This window comes from Benincasa hispida, chromosome 11, assembly GCF_027475165.1.
Source record: "Benincasa hispida cultivar pf3 chromosome 11, pf3_genome.v1.1, whole genome shotgun sequence".
Classification (NCBI taxonomy): Eukaryota; Viridiplantae; Streptophyta; class Magnoliopsida; order Cucurbitales; family Cucurbitaceae; genus Benincasa; species Benincasa hispida.
In genome coordinates this window covers 24,492,098-24,509,678 of record NC_143488.1, presented here as the reverse complement: position 1 = coordinate 24,509,678, position 17,581 = coordinate 24,492,098, and the positions used below count along the sequence as shown (strand labels likewise).

At 33.0% G+C, this 17,581-nt stretch overlaps 1 non-coding gene across 1 annotated transcript; it reads right to left on the bottom strand.

Annotated features, from left to right (window-relative positions):
• Window positions 1–17,120: 17,120 nt before the first annotated feature.
• On the bottom strand, window positions 17,121–17,193 carry TRNAF-GAA (transfer RNA phenylalanine (anticodon GAA)). Its single transcript has one exon. It is a non-coding gene; the product is annotated as a tRNA-Phe (tRNA).
• Window positions 17,194–17,581: the final 388 nt, after the last annotated feature.

Genomic DNA, 17,581 nt, shown 5'->3' with positions numbered 1-17,581 from the left:
AATGTTCAGACAGAATGCACGATCATTAGGAGCACCAAGAGTAAGGACAGTATTGAGAGAAGAGAAATGCAGTACACATTAGTACGTCTTGAAAAATTGCATGGAAATAAAATCTTATCAAAAGTATGTTTTGAACATTCTATTGTAATTGATGATTTTGATACAAAGTGTGAAATATAAAATTGAGAATACGTCTCTTACTTATAGGAAATATTTGAGACTAATCGACATGAAGCTCAAAGTTGGGATGATTTATGTATAAGGCACCAACGAGGTTTTCTGGTTGGTTCAAATCTCATGTAAGTATGGGTTTAAAAGAAAAGTAAAAATTCAATAGAATTAATTCCTATCGACATTAGTTTTTAAGATCTATTATGTTGTACTGAATTAACAACTTCTTTCATTGCGTGAAATAGAGATATATCTTATGATATATATTCACTAGCGATAAGGCCAAGTTCAGAAGTGAGCTCATATAGTAGATGCATTGTTAATGGAGTACGCTATCATAGTATTAAGTGTGATAATTGTCGGAGTACACAAAATAGCGAGATCATGGTGCCTTCAGAAAGTGAAGGTGGAGGAGATCTCCATAATTTCTACAACGTTGCCAATAAAGTATTGGACTTCCAGTATGCCAAGAGAAGGTGTGTAATTATGTTTAAGTGCACTTGGTTCGATACAGACCCTAAAAAGACTAATAGAGTACACATGAATTTGGGGTATATATCAATTAATACAACTTGTCATTGGTTTGTTAACGAGCCTTTTGTATTTACCAGTCAAGCCAAACAAGTGTTTTACATCAACCATCCCAAATATGGTAATAATTGATAAGTGGTGCAAGTAGTCCAAAACAAGCGTGTGTGGGACATGCCAGAAGAAGAAGAACGTGAGAATCACCAACCTGAGTTATTAGAAGTTGTGAATAGTATTACTTGTACAAACGATGAATCAATGAACGATATCAGTTTATGTAGAGTTGATGTTGATCCTATAGTCGTAGAAGAACAGATAATTCAACGAGTTGATGATGACTTCATAAATGACGAGGAAGAGGATGTACAATCATCTTCTAATAGGAGTTTGAGTTTCGATGAACATCTTAATGATATGGAATAACCATGTAAATATGTATCTTCTTTTTTATTTCATAACTTACATATTGTTGTATAACATATATATTGTTGTTTGCGTAGGAACAATGGTAGGCCACACTGATGAGGAAGTAGTCTTGGAGTATTTAGCGATCGAGCATGTTGGCAGATCATCCTCTATGGAAGATAATTCAAGTTATTTTATATCCACATTTTATTTTAGATCCATAATCGATAATTTGTATATAAACTAATGTTTAATTAAACTAACGATGTATAATTTCTTCAGAGTCTTGTTGTGTGACTAATAGGGCTAGATGCGGATACTCTTGAAACGTTGATTTGGATAGATATGTGCAACAATTTGAGGGAGTTCCTATCGAGATCAACCCTGTATGGGAGAAACCAATTTGCAACAATGCAACAAGGTTTAGCAATGCCATTTGTATCAACGCTCGAGATTCTTTTTCTGTTCGTTATGGATCATGGAGAGAGGTACCAATAGAAACTAGAGAGCTAGTTAAAAGTTGCTTGTTGGTAAGATGGTTATTTGATATTTATATGTGTCTGCATCTGCAGAGATACTAATTAGTTTTTCTTTTCTTTCTTAATTCAAAACCCTTTTGTGTTAGACTTATCCAGCCATCTGGTCAATAATTTCATCGATGAACAGATGACATTCAAAGAGTATAGGGGGGAACTACACAAACACTAAGTTCATTCAAAGAGTATAGGGGGGAACTACACAAACACTATAAAATAGAAAAATATGCAAGTTCTAAAGAGGCACGAGCACACCCACATGATTGACTTAAAGACGACATAGAAGATTGACACTTTTTATGCAACAAGTTTGAATCCATCGATTGGAAAGTAAGAACTTTTTGTGTTTTTTTTTTATGTTTACTTACATTTCAATTACTCATTTTCTCTTAATTTCTCATTTTCTTGGTCAGCCCAAAAGCACCATCATACAGCTGGTTCTAAGACTTTCATACGCATATGAGAATCCATGGCAATATTAGAAGTATTTCTATATTTGATTTCTAAGAAAGTATTATTAATATCTTCTATGTGAATTGTTTTACAGAAAGGACCCGATGATCAAACAATTGTGATACAATAATTAGTTCTAATTATTGATGTAGAGTCAAATGATCGAGCTGAAAGAAGCCTCCACCCAATAAGGGTCTAAACCAATATCAGAAGAAGAAATATGCGAGCAGGTGTTAGGCATAGAAATGGGCCTTGGTAGGACACCAAAGGGTAAAAAAAAAAAAAAAAAAAAAAAAAAAAAGTAAATCAAAAAGAAGTGCATCCTCATCAAGAGTTATAGAGGAGCAAAAACAAGAGATAGAAGAGTTAAAGGATAAACTTGCTAGATTGGACGAACTGAAAGTAAAAAGACAATCTGAGATGGATGATATGAAAGCTATTCTCTTATAGCTCATGAGAGATAAATCGAACTAGGTATGAACTCTTTGACTTTCATAGTAAACTAATTAGAAGTTTGTGTATGTTGTTATCATGCAGTTATGATAACAACATAAACGTGTAGTTATGTAAAGTATAGTTAGTGTTCTAAAGTTGAGTTTGATTTTCAGTTTGTGCTAAATAGTAGGGAGGGGAGGGGGGAGGATTATGAAGTTGAGTTTGAATTTCAGTTTGTGCTAAATTATGTTAGTTTTTATATTGGGATTGAGAATAATTTTGGGGGAGAGGGGATTCAATAAACTTCATTTAAGTAAAACTAAGTGGAGGTATGTGTTGTAGATATAAGTTTAAGTAAATGTAGATATGTGTTGGTTTGTTTCAATTGTTATGAGTTGGTTGGGTTTAAGTTGGGTCTTAAGTACAAGTATGTTTAAGTTTAAGTTGGTTTCTTCAAGTAATCGTAGATATAAGTTTAAGTAAATGTAGATATGTGTTGGTTTGTTTCAATTCTGAATTATGTTGGTTTGTATATTAGGATTGAGAATAATTTTGGGGGGTGGGGATTCAATAAACTTCATTTAAGAAAAACTAGTTTATTGTATCTATTCTTTCATTATTCAACCTTGTATATCATCTACTAGAGTTTTAGTCCAAATGGGAGTTTATTGAGTTGTAGATCCTAAAACTCGCAGTTTGTAATATTAAACGTATTCTATTATCAATTAAGATGTTATTGACGTTTATTCAATAAAACTATTATTGAATATGTGAATTGTACTTGTAAAGTCTAAATCAAATAAATTAAAGATCCATGGCTATTATATGAATAGTTGAACTTTATGTGGAGACATAAGAGTGGATCAAGTTCAATAAATAGCCAAAATGGTCTATAGTATACGAATAAGGTTGGGTATCTTATTCTGGAAACACAATTGGATGCGGTCCACTCTGTAGTTATTACAATTTGTTGAAAAGTGGTACAAACGAAGTGATCCTGATTCGTTCATGTATTGACATGAGGAGTGGAGGCAACCTATGTAAAGAGTTTTAATAAGATTGGACCAAGAATTAAGTCACTCTTACTTTAGAACGTTGTTTATTTTGATGTCAAATTTAAGGAATTAGAATGATTAATGATTCTGTTTTCTTCCGCTACTTGTTTCTGTATTCCAATATTCTTGTCCTAAATTTCGTAGTTTGTAAACTTGTAAACATTATTATTTATTAATAAAATAAATTATTTTAATCATTTATTAGTCTTGCATAACTTAATCTAATAAACTGAGGTCCATGGTTATTTAATGTAACTTGAACAATATGTGGTAGACATACAGTTGGATCGTGTTCAAGTAATAACCTAAAAGGTCTATAATATATGGATAAGCTTGGGTACCCCATCCTGGTAACACTACGGATACGACTCACTTTGTAAATATTACAAGTGCTATAAATGTTACAAACATTGATTCAAGTCGTTCATGTAATAGACATGCGAATGGGGTATCTTATACAAAGAGTTTATATAAGACCAGATCACAAAATAATTAATCTTTCACTGTAACACCATTGATTGAAAAGGTTAATATTTCATAGGGCGATTGTAGGTAACTCAATCTCAATCCTCGGTGAGTTATTAATTCTTGCCTATGAGGAACTGTTCTTTCATTTGTATGGGTGAGAGTGATCCAAGTCGCTGACTTAATATGCCTACCATTTTGGAAGCATGATCGAATGGGGAGCTGAAAACATAACTATACGAGATGATATTTACTCCTTCATTTCTTTAGGGAAAGTAAAGAAGCAATCCTTTAAGTGTTGGCTATGGGTCTTGAACAATGAGGCATCTTCCCTCTCATTGGCTCGAGAAGGATTTTGTTTGTGGGAGAACCATAAACAAGTTGTTCATTAGAGAATCAGTGGCACTTAAGGAACTAGAGGTAATTACAGGAGTAAAACGATAATTTGACCCAGGTGTAATTATGAACGACTCGTGAAGAATTGACTTACCAATAACGATTATATCCATGGACAAAGAAATAAATCTACTGTGTGAAGAGTATATCTATGAGTTTTTAGTGGAGTAACTCGCAATTAATGAATGTTGATTAATTTAATTAAAGAATTTAATTAATTAATATCATATCATTGAAGCTTCTAATATTCCGGTCTATTAGGTCTCCCAGCTAACTCACTAAGGGTAAAAATAGAATTGTTAAAGTTTTAGATGGATATGAGTTGTTCAAATTATTTAGGGAATATAATTATATATGATACAATTAATATAATGTATATGGATATATTATATTATAAAGTTACGTTTGAATTAATATAATGAATGCTGTTTTTTTTAAAAACTTGGTTTAAAATGTTTTTTGAAAATTAAAAATGATAATAAATCAATCAATTTTCACAAACTTAAAATAAAAGTTAAATGTTATCATATGAGAATGAAACAATTTAGTAATAAAGTTAGGTTGGTTTCAATTATACTCTTGAAATTTGGAAAGTTTCAATTAACTCTTAAAGTTTGAAATGTTGTTTTTTCATAACAACATTTGAAGACTTATGTTGTTAAATTTGTGGATGAAAAAATTTGGGTAAGCTTTTGTGTTACTTATGTGAACAAATTTAAATACATATTAAGAAATAAATTTAAAGTTTAGAGTTAGCGAAAAATTATAAATGAATAACAAAAGAGAGAGAGATGACAAAAGGTGTAGTTCACGACACTTTTTCAACCTTTTTTTCTTTCACATAAGGACGACAAACTAATTCAAGGACTTTTTAAACCTATTTCTCAAAATTTAGAAACCAAAAAAGTACATTTCTAAATTTACCGATTATTGAAGCTCAGGAACCAATGTATTTTTTACTTTTATTTTTCATGTAAATTTTACTTCTGAAATACATCAATTTAAAAGATAAGAATTAATTCAAAATTGAACCTAATTATGAAAAAAAAATCATCAAAAGTAATTATATATTTCTATCTTTTTTTTGAAGAATTGTATATTTCTAAGTTGATATTTCAGCAGAATCATAAATGAGTCATTATTATATTCATTTAATTGCAACTCAAAATAATAAAAATAAAATGATTCTTTCCTAAGAAATTATAGTGGATAGAAGAAAGATGAAAGAAAAATATTCAATAAATGAGTCATTATTATAATCATTTAATTGCAACATTTTTCTCGAGTATTATGATAATTATTTCTTCATTTAAAGAAGTCTTATATATACTTGAAAATTATGTATGGATAATTTGAAATAAAATCTTAATAAATGGTTTAAATTGATTAACTGATATGATAGTTTAGTGATTTAATTAATTAAAACTACCAGAATATGAATTGATTGTTTTCAAAATAAAAATACTTTGATGACTAATAATAAATTTAGTTCAAATCTCATTTTATTACATCTTGATCCTAAATTTTTTTAGATTTGTTCTATTTTAATCAAGTTCAAGCTTATTATTTAGTAGTTAGTACTTTTACCTCGGTTGAATCAATGAAACAAAATCCAAATCTATTAGACTCATATATAACCTCTCACATACTAAATACAAAGTCCCACAAAATTTATACTTTTGACTAATTTTGAAGCTAAAAAAAGCCCCATGATATCACTCATTATCAACTTCCTCTCACACTAAATCACTCATGCATAAATTTTTGGTAACATTTTCTATTTTATTTAGTGTTGTTTCTAAAGGGGTTAAAGTACAAATTTGGTTATAACCGGCGACATAACTTCACATAAACCATTCAAATTCATTCACATTCAAATTTGGTTATATGACTGACACAACCGAGAGGTGGTTTATGTGAATGAATTTGAATTTGAATAGTTTATGTTAATTATTTTACAGAATTTGAAGTGTAATTGAAGGGTGGAAATGTACGATAGAGTCTAATCTCTAGCTTGTGTCACCACTAAATTCGATAGAGTGTTCGATTGGATTACAAGGGATTGTCAATCCCTTAAAAGAAAACTTTATTTTCAAGGATGATTTGGAAAATTCACCCAAAAAAAAAACACGAACAAGAAATAAATGAAATGAAATTAAAAGTTAGAAATTGGAACTATGTGTTCTAATATAACTAATTGTCTAAATCATACAGGTTCAACTTATCGTATATATTATTAAGAATGGATAAAGAGTGGATTAAGATTAAAAACAAGTTATCAACTGAGTATGCAAAAGGAGTTTATTGATTCCTTGAAGTTGCAAAACTTCACGTTAATAACTTGGGAAAAACAAGATGTCCATGCAAAAAATGTATGAATGCAAGGTGTAAGCGAATAGATGGAGTTGCGATATTTATTCATTAACGGAATTTCCCCATCGTATCATCAGTGGGTATATCATGGAGACCTAGTCGACTTGTTTAGGGGATACGAGAGTCACACATCTCAATCGACACATGATGATGGATTAAGTACGACACGAATGAATGTTATAGATGAAGAAAATGAATTTTTGAATATTATAAATGATCTACAATGTCAGAACGCCAATGTAAATGAAGAAGAAAACGAGGATGAAATGCACACCAATGCCCAAGAAAGAGATAACAATTCAAGCTTATTTGAAGACTTAATAAATGAAGCATGCAACGAGTTGTACCCTGGTTGTACAAATTTCTCTTCATTGTTGTTCTTAATGAAGTTGATGCATGATGAGGTTCTTAGCGGTTGAACTAACAAGTCGTTTGATTTGTTACTTTAATTGTTAAAAGAAGCATTTTCCGTTGGAGCATCTATACCTAGTTCATTTTATGAAGCTAAAAGAAAATTACGTGACGTAGGACTAGATAATGAGTTTATTCATGATTGAAAATACGATTGCGTCCTATATTGGAAAGAATTTGTCGATTTACAACAGTGTCCAGGATGTGGTGAATCTCGGTACAAAGTTGAATATGGAAAAAGTAAAAAGATCCCACATAAAATTTTACGACATTTTCCTTTGATAAGAAGATTGAAGCAATTATTTGCATATACCCATATTGCACCTGAAATGAGGTGACAAATAGATAAATGTGTTGAAACTAATTGTCACACCTCGCCCCGAGCTCGAGGAGAGGCGTGAGGGACCACAGATACCACCCTTTTGTGATACCTACTGTCCAACTGAACCTCTTTACTACACTCAGTAAATTTTAAGTCAAGGAGATAACAACAACTGATTAAATAGGCCCATTTTATTTCAACTATGTAATGTTTATACAACTTCAAGACTTAACTACAAGTTTAAATCAACAACTCTTAAAACCCCAGAAGTGTGACTGTGACTTATGGCAGACCTTGATCTTAATAGCACTCTGGAACTCCTCACCTTTCGCTACCTGGGAAGAAAAATATTTGAAAACGGGGTGAGCTTGCTAGCCTAGTGAGTGACTTGAAAACAAGAAAACTGAGTCTTATGCAAAAGAAGTACCGTCATGCCTTAGGTACTTTTGCTCAGATACCTTCTCAAATGTCCTTCAGTATCGAGCTGCTGGAATACCTTCTCAAATATCCTTCGGTATCGAGTTTCTAACAAAACTAGTCATATAATGACTTTCTTTCAAAAGCATAGAAAACATGTCTTTATCTGAATGATCTTTCTTTAGACCATGGTTTCTTTAAAACATTGTAAAGATTTAGTCTCATATTTAGTCACTCACCTTGATCATTTAAGAACCTTTCTCTCTAGAAGTTCTTTGATCACCTCGGGCTCCCTTTTGAACCCTAAGATCCAGATTCAATTTAAAGATCGGATTACTCATAGTTCTAGGCCTTGTCTCGAGATACTTCCTTCTACCAACATGCTCTAAAATATCTTAGAAAGCTTACCTTAAAATCTTAGCTCAGAAATTCTTGTTGTTTGGCCGAAATCATCAAATCATTAAGACTGACCCAAGCTTACCCGAGAGCTCGACCCTTCTGGCTTTTTCTCACTCTCCAGCCCAATTCTTTAGAGCTTCTTCTTCGGAAACCCTAACCTGAAAACAAGACTCTTAGAGCTTTCAGATGACTTTAAAATCACTCTAAATGCACGAGTATTATGGGAGATATCCTCGTCCCAATTTGATGCTACTTCTAGACTTGACTGTCTGACGACATCTCCTCCTCTTGGAACTTCATGATCGACGCATGATCTCACTCCCAACGCATGGTCTCTTTCAAATCCATCTTCTAAAACTTTTCCTTACATTCTTTGAAGAGGATTTAGCTTATGAATGGAAGAGACATCTTGTGGTGGTATTTATAGGCCAAAGGAAACGATCCTTATCATCTTTACCAAACCTCCAATGCATGACACCTCATTTGGTGTGTTTGATCCATGTTTTGCCACCACCTTCTCCCTTAACATTCACCTACTCTCATGCCATACACCTACTTGAGTTGTCTTCCTCATGCATAAGACTTCCTTTGCATGAAAATTAATTCGTCCAGCTCCTATTAACTCAAGCCACAACTTTCTCTCGCATAGCCATTTGTCAAGATGAGTTCATCAATCTTGCTTAACGCAAGCCTCAGCACCACTCCATCGTTTAGTTCCTACATCTATCGCTTAGCTCCAGCGGCCCATCGTGTAGCTAAATCATTTAGTAACTGATCTCGTTCTCAACGATCTCACGCATAGCCTATTATTTAGCTACCGCACCCATCGTTTAGTGCTGAAGCCTTATCGCCCAATGCATCTACTCATCGCTTAGCGTTATCGCCTTGTGTCTGCGTCTATCGCGTAGTGCCTATCGCTTAGTATTCCGCCTATCGTGTAGCATGTCTGCTCATCGTTTAACGCAGCACGACTATCGTCTAGCGTCCACGCCCATCGCGTAGCACCATCGTGTAGTCCATCGCTTAGCGCTCGCGCATCGCTTAACGCTTAATGCTATCATATAGTGCTATCGTTTAGCGCTATCGCCTAGCTTCCACGCTTATCGTCTAGCCTTACACTGATCGTGCAGTACTTTGCCTATCGTATAGCTCGATCGTCTAGCGCGTCATTTCTACACGATCATTTAACGTCGCGCACATCTACACGATCGTCTAACGCATTGCTTGGCTCTGCGCATTTACTATATGACCACCTACTTCATCGTTTAGCTCCTCTTATTGCTACACGATCATCCATAGCTCGCCTATACGATCGCCTACCTCATCGTGTAGCTCTCCACATTGCTAAACGATCGTCCAGCGCCCGCCTACACGATCGCCTACCTCATCGTGTAATGCCACTCACTTACTAGACAATCGTTTACCTCATCGTGTAGCACTGCTCATTTGCTACACGATCGTCTGCTTAGTGACTTGCGCTCAACATCTCGCTTTCTCTGCTCTTGCTCACGTATAGTCAACGCATGGGCAATTCTTGGCAATGCCTCTTGCCAACACTTCGGCCAACATGCGTCTAACCTTACAAACGCATGGTTGCCTTTCTTCTTATATTATGCATTAATGTCTCCTAACACTCAACGCATGGCTTCTTTTTGACTTTACACTTAGCCAAATTTCATCAATTAAGGCTTAACTCAAAACTACTCAAGGAAAATCTATTCAACACTTAGAAATTTCCTTCTCTTCAACATATGATTTAACATTTACTTAGTTAATTCCTTTTATCACCTGCTTAAGTAGGAAAAATGGAAATCCGGGTTCCACACTAATGGAGTATTGCGACATCCACTTGATGCTAATAGGAGGAAGCATTTTGATCGTGAGTTTCCTAAGTTTGCTTTAGACCCTCGAAATGTTCGTTTAGTACTAGCTTCAAATGACTTCAATCCATTCGGGAATATGATTACTTCGTATAGTATGTGGTCAGTAGTGCTCATTCCTTACAATTTGCCACCTTGAATATGCATGAAATAGACAAATTTCATTGTCGCCTTCTTATATCCGATCCAAAATCTCTTGGAAAATAAATTGATATTTACTTACAGTTATTAATTGAAGAGTTAAAAGAGTTATGAAATGATGGTGTACACACTTACGATTGTGTTAGCAGCGAATACTTTCAACTATGTGCGTGCTTATGTGGACTATTAATGACTTCTCTACGTATGGTGACCTATCTCGATGGAGTACCAAAGGTTACCAAGCATGCCCTATTTGTAAAGAGGTTACAACATCATTGAGGCTAAGAGGAAAACAATGTTTTATGGGGCATTGACGTTATCTTCCAGATAATCACAGTTGGCACAAGAGCAAACAATATGATGGAAAAGTGGAACGTTGACCTCCTCCAGATTTCATGGATGGGGAAGATATCTTACAAGAAGTGAACTTGTTAAACTTTCTGTGTTTAACAAACATCCAGAGAAACTTGATAAAAAACGGAAACAAAGTTTAAATTGGAATAAAAAAGTATATTTTTCCAACTTCCATATTGGTCGAAACTTTTATTGAGATATAAGTTGGATGTTATGCATATTGAAAAGAATATTTGTAATAACTTGGTAGGCGCGTTGTTAAATATTAAGGGAAAGAATAGGATACAACTAATGCTCGTTTGAATTTAGAAGATCTAAATATACGAAAAGAACTACACCTACAAAAGGTAGGAGATAAAGTTGTCAAGCCACACGCTGCATACACATTGACTACTAATGACAAGGTTGCATTCTGTAAGTTGATGAAATCAGTCAAATTTTCTGATGGGTTTGTGTCAAATATATCTAGATGTGTGAGTGAGAAAGATAGAAAGCTATTGGGGCTAAAAACTCACGACTCGTTATGGATCATGGAGAGAGGTACCAATAGAAACTAGAGAGCTAGTTAAAAATTGCTTGTTGGTAAGATGGTTATTTGATATTTATATATGTGTCTGCATCTGCAAAGATACTAATTAGTTTTTCTTTTCTTTCATAATTCAGAACCATTTTGTGTTAGACTTGTCCAGCCAATTGGTCAATAATTTCATCGATGAACAGATGACATTCAAAGAGTATAGGGGGGAACTACACAAACACTACAAAAAAGAAAAATATGCAAGTTCTAAAGAGGCACGAGCACACCCACATGATTGACTTAAAGACGACATAGAAGATTGACACTTTTTATGCAACAAGTATGAATCCATCGATTGGAAAGTAAGAACTTTTTGTGTTTTTTTTTTTTTTTTTTATGTTTACTTACATTTCAATTACTCATTTTCTCTTAATTTCTCATTTTCTTGGTCAGCCCAAAAGTACCCTTATACAGCTGGTTCTATGACTTTCATACGCATATGAGAATCCATGGCAATATTAGAAGTATTTCTATATTTGATTTCTAAGAAAGTATTATTAATATCTTCTATGTGAATTGTTTTACAGAAAGGACCCGATGATCAAACAATGGACCTAGTGGACTTATTCAAGCAAACACACTATAAGAGTGACCAGACGTTTGTTAATCAAGCCGCTAATGATGTATATATAAGTTTTTATTTCGCGTTGTAACTTTATTTATATACAATTGTCATACAATAATTAGTTCTAATTATTGATGTAGAGTCAAATGATCGAGCTAAGAGAAGCCTCCACTCAAGAAGGGTCTAAACCAATATCAGAAGAAGAAATATGCGAGCAGGTGTTGGGCACAGAAATGGGCCTTGGTAGGACACCAAAGGGTAAAAAAATGAAAAAAAAATGACGAAGAAGTAAATCATCGTCCAGTGCATCCTCATCAAGAGTTATAGAGGAGGAAAAACAAGAGATGGAAGAGTTAAAGGCTAAACTTGTTAGATTGGACGAATTGAAAGTAAAAAGATAATCTAAGATGGATGATATGAAAGCTATGCTCTTATAGCTCATGAGAGATAAATCAAACTAGGTATGGACTCTTTGACTTTCATAGTAAACTAATTAAAAGTTTGTGTATGTTGTTATCATGCAGTTATGATAACAACATAAACGTATAGTTATGTAAAGTATAGTTAGTGTTCTAAAGTTGACTTTGAATTTCAGTTTGTGCTAAATTATGTTAGTTTTTATATTAGGATTGAGAATAATTTTGGGGGAAGGGGGATTCAATAAACTTCATTTAAGTAAAACTAAGTGGAGGTATGTGTTGTAGATATAAGTTTAAGTAAATGTAGATATGTGTTGGTTTGTTTCAATTCTGAATTATGTTGGTTTGTATATTAGGATTGAGAATAATTTTGGGGGGTGGGGATTCAATAAACTTCATTTAAGAAAAACTATTTTATTGTATTTATTCATTCATTATTCAACCTTGTATATCATCTACTGGAGTTTTAGTCCAAATGGGAGTTTATTGAGTTGTAGATTCTAAAACTCGCAGTTTGTAATGTTAAACATATTCTATTATCAATAAAGATGTTATTGATGTTTATTCAATAAAACTATTATTGAATATGTGAATTGCACTTGTAAAGTCCAAATAAATTAAAGATCCATGGCTATTATATGAATACTTGAACTTTATGTGGAGACATAAGAGTGGGTCAAGTTCAATAAATAGCCAAAATGGTCTATAGTATACGAATAAGATTGGGTATCTTATTCTGGTAACACTATCGAATGTGGTCCACTCTGTAGTTGTTACAATTTGTTGCAACGTGCTACAAACGACGTGATCCTGTTTCGTTCATGTATTAACATGAGGAGTGGGGGCGTCCTATGCAAAGAGTTTGCATAAGATTGGACCAAAAATTAAGTCACTCTTACTTTATAACATTGTTTACTGTTGACTATTTCAAAGCGATGACCTAGGCAACTTGACCTTAATCCTGAGCTAACTATGAACTTCTGTTTATTCAGGATTTCTGTTTATTCAGGATTACCCTTAGATTTGTATGGGTGAGGGTTGGCTTAACAAAACTGGCTCAATAAACCTCCAATTTCAGGGGTAAGACTGGGTAGATAGTTGGAGACATAGGGAGTAAGACGGAATTCACTCCTACCCGCTTTTAAGGATAGTAGAGAGGTTGTTCCCTTAAGTGCTGACTCTGGGTCTTGAACAAGGGACCACACCCTCTCATTGGCCCGAGAGAGACTCAGTTTAATGATTGAATCACAAACCAATTATTCATTAGAGGATCAGTGGGACTTAAGGAGCAAGATGTAATCTCGAGGGTAAAATAGCTTTTGACCCAGCCGTTATTACAAACAACCTGTGAATGGTTGACTTACTAATCATGGTTATATCAAATGGACATAATATATCTACAGTGAGGGGAATGCAACTACTGGACTTTAGTGGAGTGACCCGGTAGTTAGCGAATGGTGGTTAATTAGGTTAAAGAGTTTAGCCGGTTAATCACGGATTGTTGGAGCCCATGATCTGTAGGTCTCCCTACTAGCTCATATCAGACTAAACCTTAGAATAGTGTGACAAACGAACGAATTTGAAGTGTTCAAATTCGATTTTTGGAGCAAAGCATTAAATATATATGATATATTTAACCTAATGTTTATTTGTGAATTAAACATAAAGAGAGAGAAAATATAAGATATTTAAATAAGATTTAAATATCAAGATTATGAATAGTGATTCATATAAATTAGGATAAGTGTTAGATTTAATATTAAATTAAATTAATTAAATTGTTTAATTAATTATTTAATATTAATTTAATTTTTAAAATTGATTATTAGAATTAGTTTTGAAATTAAATGGATTTAATCAAAATTGCATTATAAGTCAATTTGTTGACTACGACAAAAATACAATGAAAGTCAAATTGTTGACTTTTGATTTTTGAAAGTCAAAAAGTCAAATTTGTTGACTTTGGACTTTGGGATTCAAACTTTGACCAAGTTAGTGGAAAGATCCAACATTTGTGAATGGAAAATGTCAACTTTTGCATGGCTAAGTGTTGCCTTCATTTGAAGACACTTGTCCCACTAAATCCCACATTTTGAGTTAGTGGAATTTTGAGTGTCAAATTCTCATCAAACTTAAAGTTGCATGTTTGCATGTCAGTCTTTAAAAGGTGTGTTTAATGCTTTTGAAGGCTTCTTGGCCATAGTGGGCTTAGATGAGATTATGTGATAATCTCGTCCTTTTTCTCTCACAGCTTTAGCTTTTTCCTCTCCAAATTAGTCACTCACCAGATTTCACCATCCCATTCTAAGGTCGGAGAATAGTTGGAAAGACTCTCGTGGTGGTCTATGAACCGTTCGTGAGGAGATTGGAATTAATTTGGAGAAGATTCAAAGACTACAAAGGTTGTATTCTTTTCCCGTTTTACTTATTTAATTTCATGCATGCTTATCTTTCTAATTAATCTAATTAGAGTTCTTTAGATCCATTTTTCTTCCACTACGCATATGTTCGTTCCATCAATTGTTTTTTAATTTTAAGTTGGTTTGTTTAAGAAAATGCAGATATGTGTTCGTTTGTTTCAATTATTAATTATGTTATTTTGTATATTGGGATTGAGAATAATTTTGGGGGGTGGGGATTCAATAAACTTCATTTATGAAAAACTAAGTTGGGAGGGGGTGTAAGTTGGTTTCTTTAAGTAAATGTAGATACGTCTTGGTTTGTTTCAATTCTTCTGAGTTGGTTGGGTTTAAGTTGGGTTTTAAGTCCTACATTAAGTTTGAGATTGAAATGTATAGTTATGAGTGCGTTGGGTTTTAAGTTTTATATTAGGTTTGAAGTTAAAGTGGGTTTTATTTGTTAATGTTCTTATATTGATTTTAAGTTCTCTATTGAGTTTGAGATTGAAATATGCAAGTTTGAGTTAGTTTGTTTTAATTCATTAATGTTCTTAGTTGAATTTTAAATTCTATATTCATTTTGAGATTGGTATATGGTATTGAGCATAAACTTATTTAAATTTGTATTTTGTAGGTACCTCAAGGTTTATGTTGCAGATGCATCTCCCGACAACGTATTTAGGTTGTAGATGTTAATGTTATTTTCGATTTAGGAACTGTGGATTAAGGTTTTAGATGCATATCCCGATAGGACCCGACGCTGTCATGTAATATTATTTTGAATTAAAGAATTGTGGATGTATTGTTTTAATTTGAGACAAATAGTATTTTTAAGACTTGAAATTCAAACATGTTTTCTATATATTATTTACTATATAGACATTTACTTGATTTTGGCAATTTTTTTTATATTAGTTTGAATGATATTTGTAAAATTCAAACACTGACATTTGAAAAAAAAAAGATTTAAATAAAGGAAAAAGAACTAATTCCGATGACTAAATACACAATCTTAACGATACAGGGAGCCGAAAAAAACCATAATTTAATGTGTTTTTTTTATCTTCTCTCGACGCTAATGAACAAACCCCCGATGGTTCATATGGTCGGAGAAAGATACAAAATCCCAACAGCGCAAGGTCACCGTCGGGATAATTGAATATCTCCTGACGGTGACACTAATTTGTCACCGTCGGGATATAATTATTCATCCCAACGGTGGTTTCTCATCGTCGGGCGAATTTTTTTTATCCGGTCTTAATAAATTACGACCATCGGGGTTTACAAATTATCCCAACGGTGTTATTTAGGGTCGGCATAAAAGCCTCATTCTCCATCCGTGGAGATAACTGTTTTTCCCTACGATACCGCTTTGCCCACGATCCGCCCGACTGCTTGAGCTGCTTCCTGATTGGTTGATCTTCTTGGTCTTCTCTAGCGTGTTTATGGGTACTTTTTTTTTTTTTTTTAAACTTGTTGTTGCTCTCTGTTTTTCTGTTGCCCTTAGTTGTGGTGTTTTGGTTTCTCTTCTCTGGTTTTCTCTCTAGTGTTTTAGGGTTTTTTTTTTTTTTTTTACGTTTATGTTTGGTTATGTTCTAGTTTTATCTTGTTGGCTTTATTTGCATATTATTGCCCTGTCTTTGCTTGTGCTTAATTACTTTGATGTCTTGATCCCGGGCTGTGGATCCCCTTGTTTTTGTATAATAATATCATCTATTTTAAAAAAATAATAATAATAAGAGATAAATGGTTTGACAGTCTTTTTGTGGTTTGGCTCCCAACACACTTTCAAAGAACGGAAGGTTACATTTATATTATTGTTTTAAAAGAAAAATAGTCTTTGTGTGTATATATTTTATGTTATTGTTTAAAAAAAAAAAAAAAAGTAACCTTTGTGTGTATATATATATAGTTATTAGTAATATATTTTTAAACAATAAACAATAATTTATCCGTTAACCAAATATAACTCAACAAACATGAGTTTTGTACTATCGACCATGAAGTCAAAGGTTCGATTCGCCCATCCCACATGTTGTAAAGAAAATTAAAACAATAATTTATCCATTCTTAGAAAGAAAAAAACATAAATTAAAAAGAAAAACTTATTACAATTTTTTTCTAATAAAATTCTTCATAAATACTATAAAAATTAAATATATAACATAATACTTTTGACTACTTTAATTTTAAAAATTAATTTCCATGTAAATTTTACTGATAAAATTAAAATTGGATCTAATTATAAAAACAGTTTTTAATGTTGTGTAAATTATAATGAAATTGAAATGGGGCTCATGGGCTGGAAGCGACCATTATCCTGGCCCAGAACCGTAATTCGTCCTCGAGTTTTATGGGCCATGGCTACCCCTACGACGTCGTATGAATAAAATCTGTTGGTTAAAAACAAAAATAAAAATGCGGTGAGCGTGGATCGAACACTCGACCTTCAGATCTTCAGTCTGACGCTCTCCCAACTGAGCTATCCCCGCCACTTGTTGTCCATTTGTTCTTAACCCTTAATTAACTTAATTCATTCTACATCTTATACCATTTTTGAAAACATATCCGCTTAGTAATTTCTATTTGATATGTTTTACGTTTTTTGTTTTTTAAGAATTAAAGGATGGATATTTATGATAACTATTTTTGTTTTATCTTTCTTTTTTAAGAAATGAAAACATAATAAGTTCACAAAATAATATATATATATATATTTTTTTATAAGTTTTTTTATATTGTCTATTTTATTTGAATTTTCAACTAGGAAGGTAGTTACAAAATCAAGTCCAAAATTCTTACTAACCCTTTGTCTTTTATTTCTTCTATGCTCTAATTCATGCGTGCTATCAGATGTATGACAAGGGTATTCAGACATTT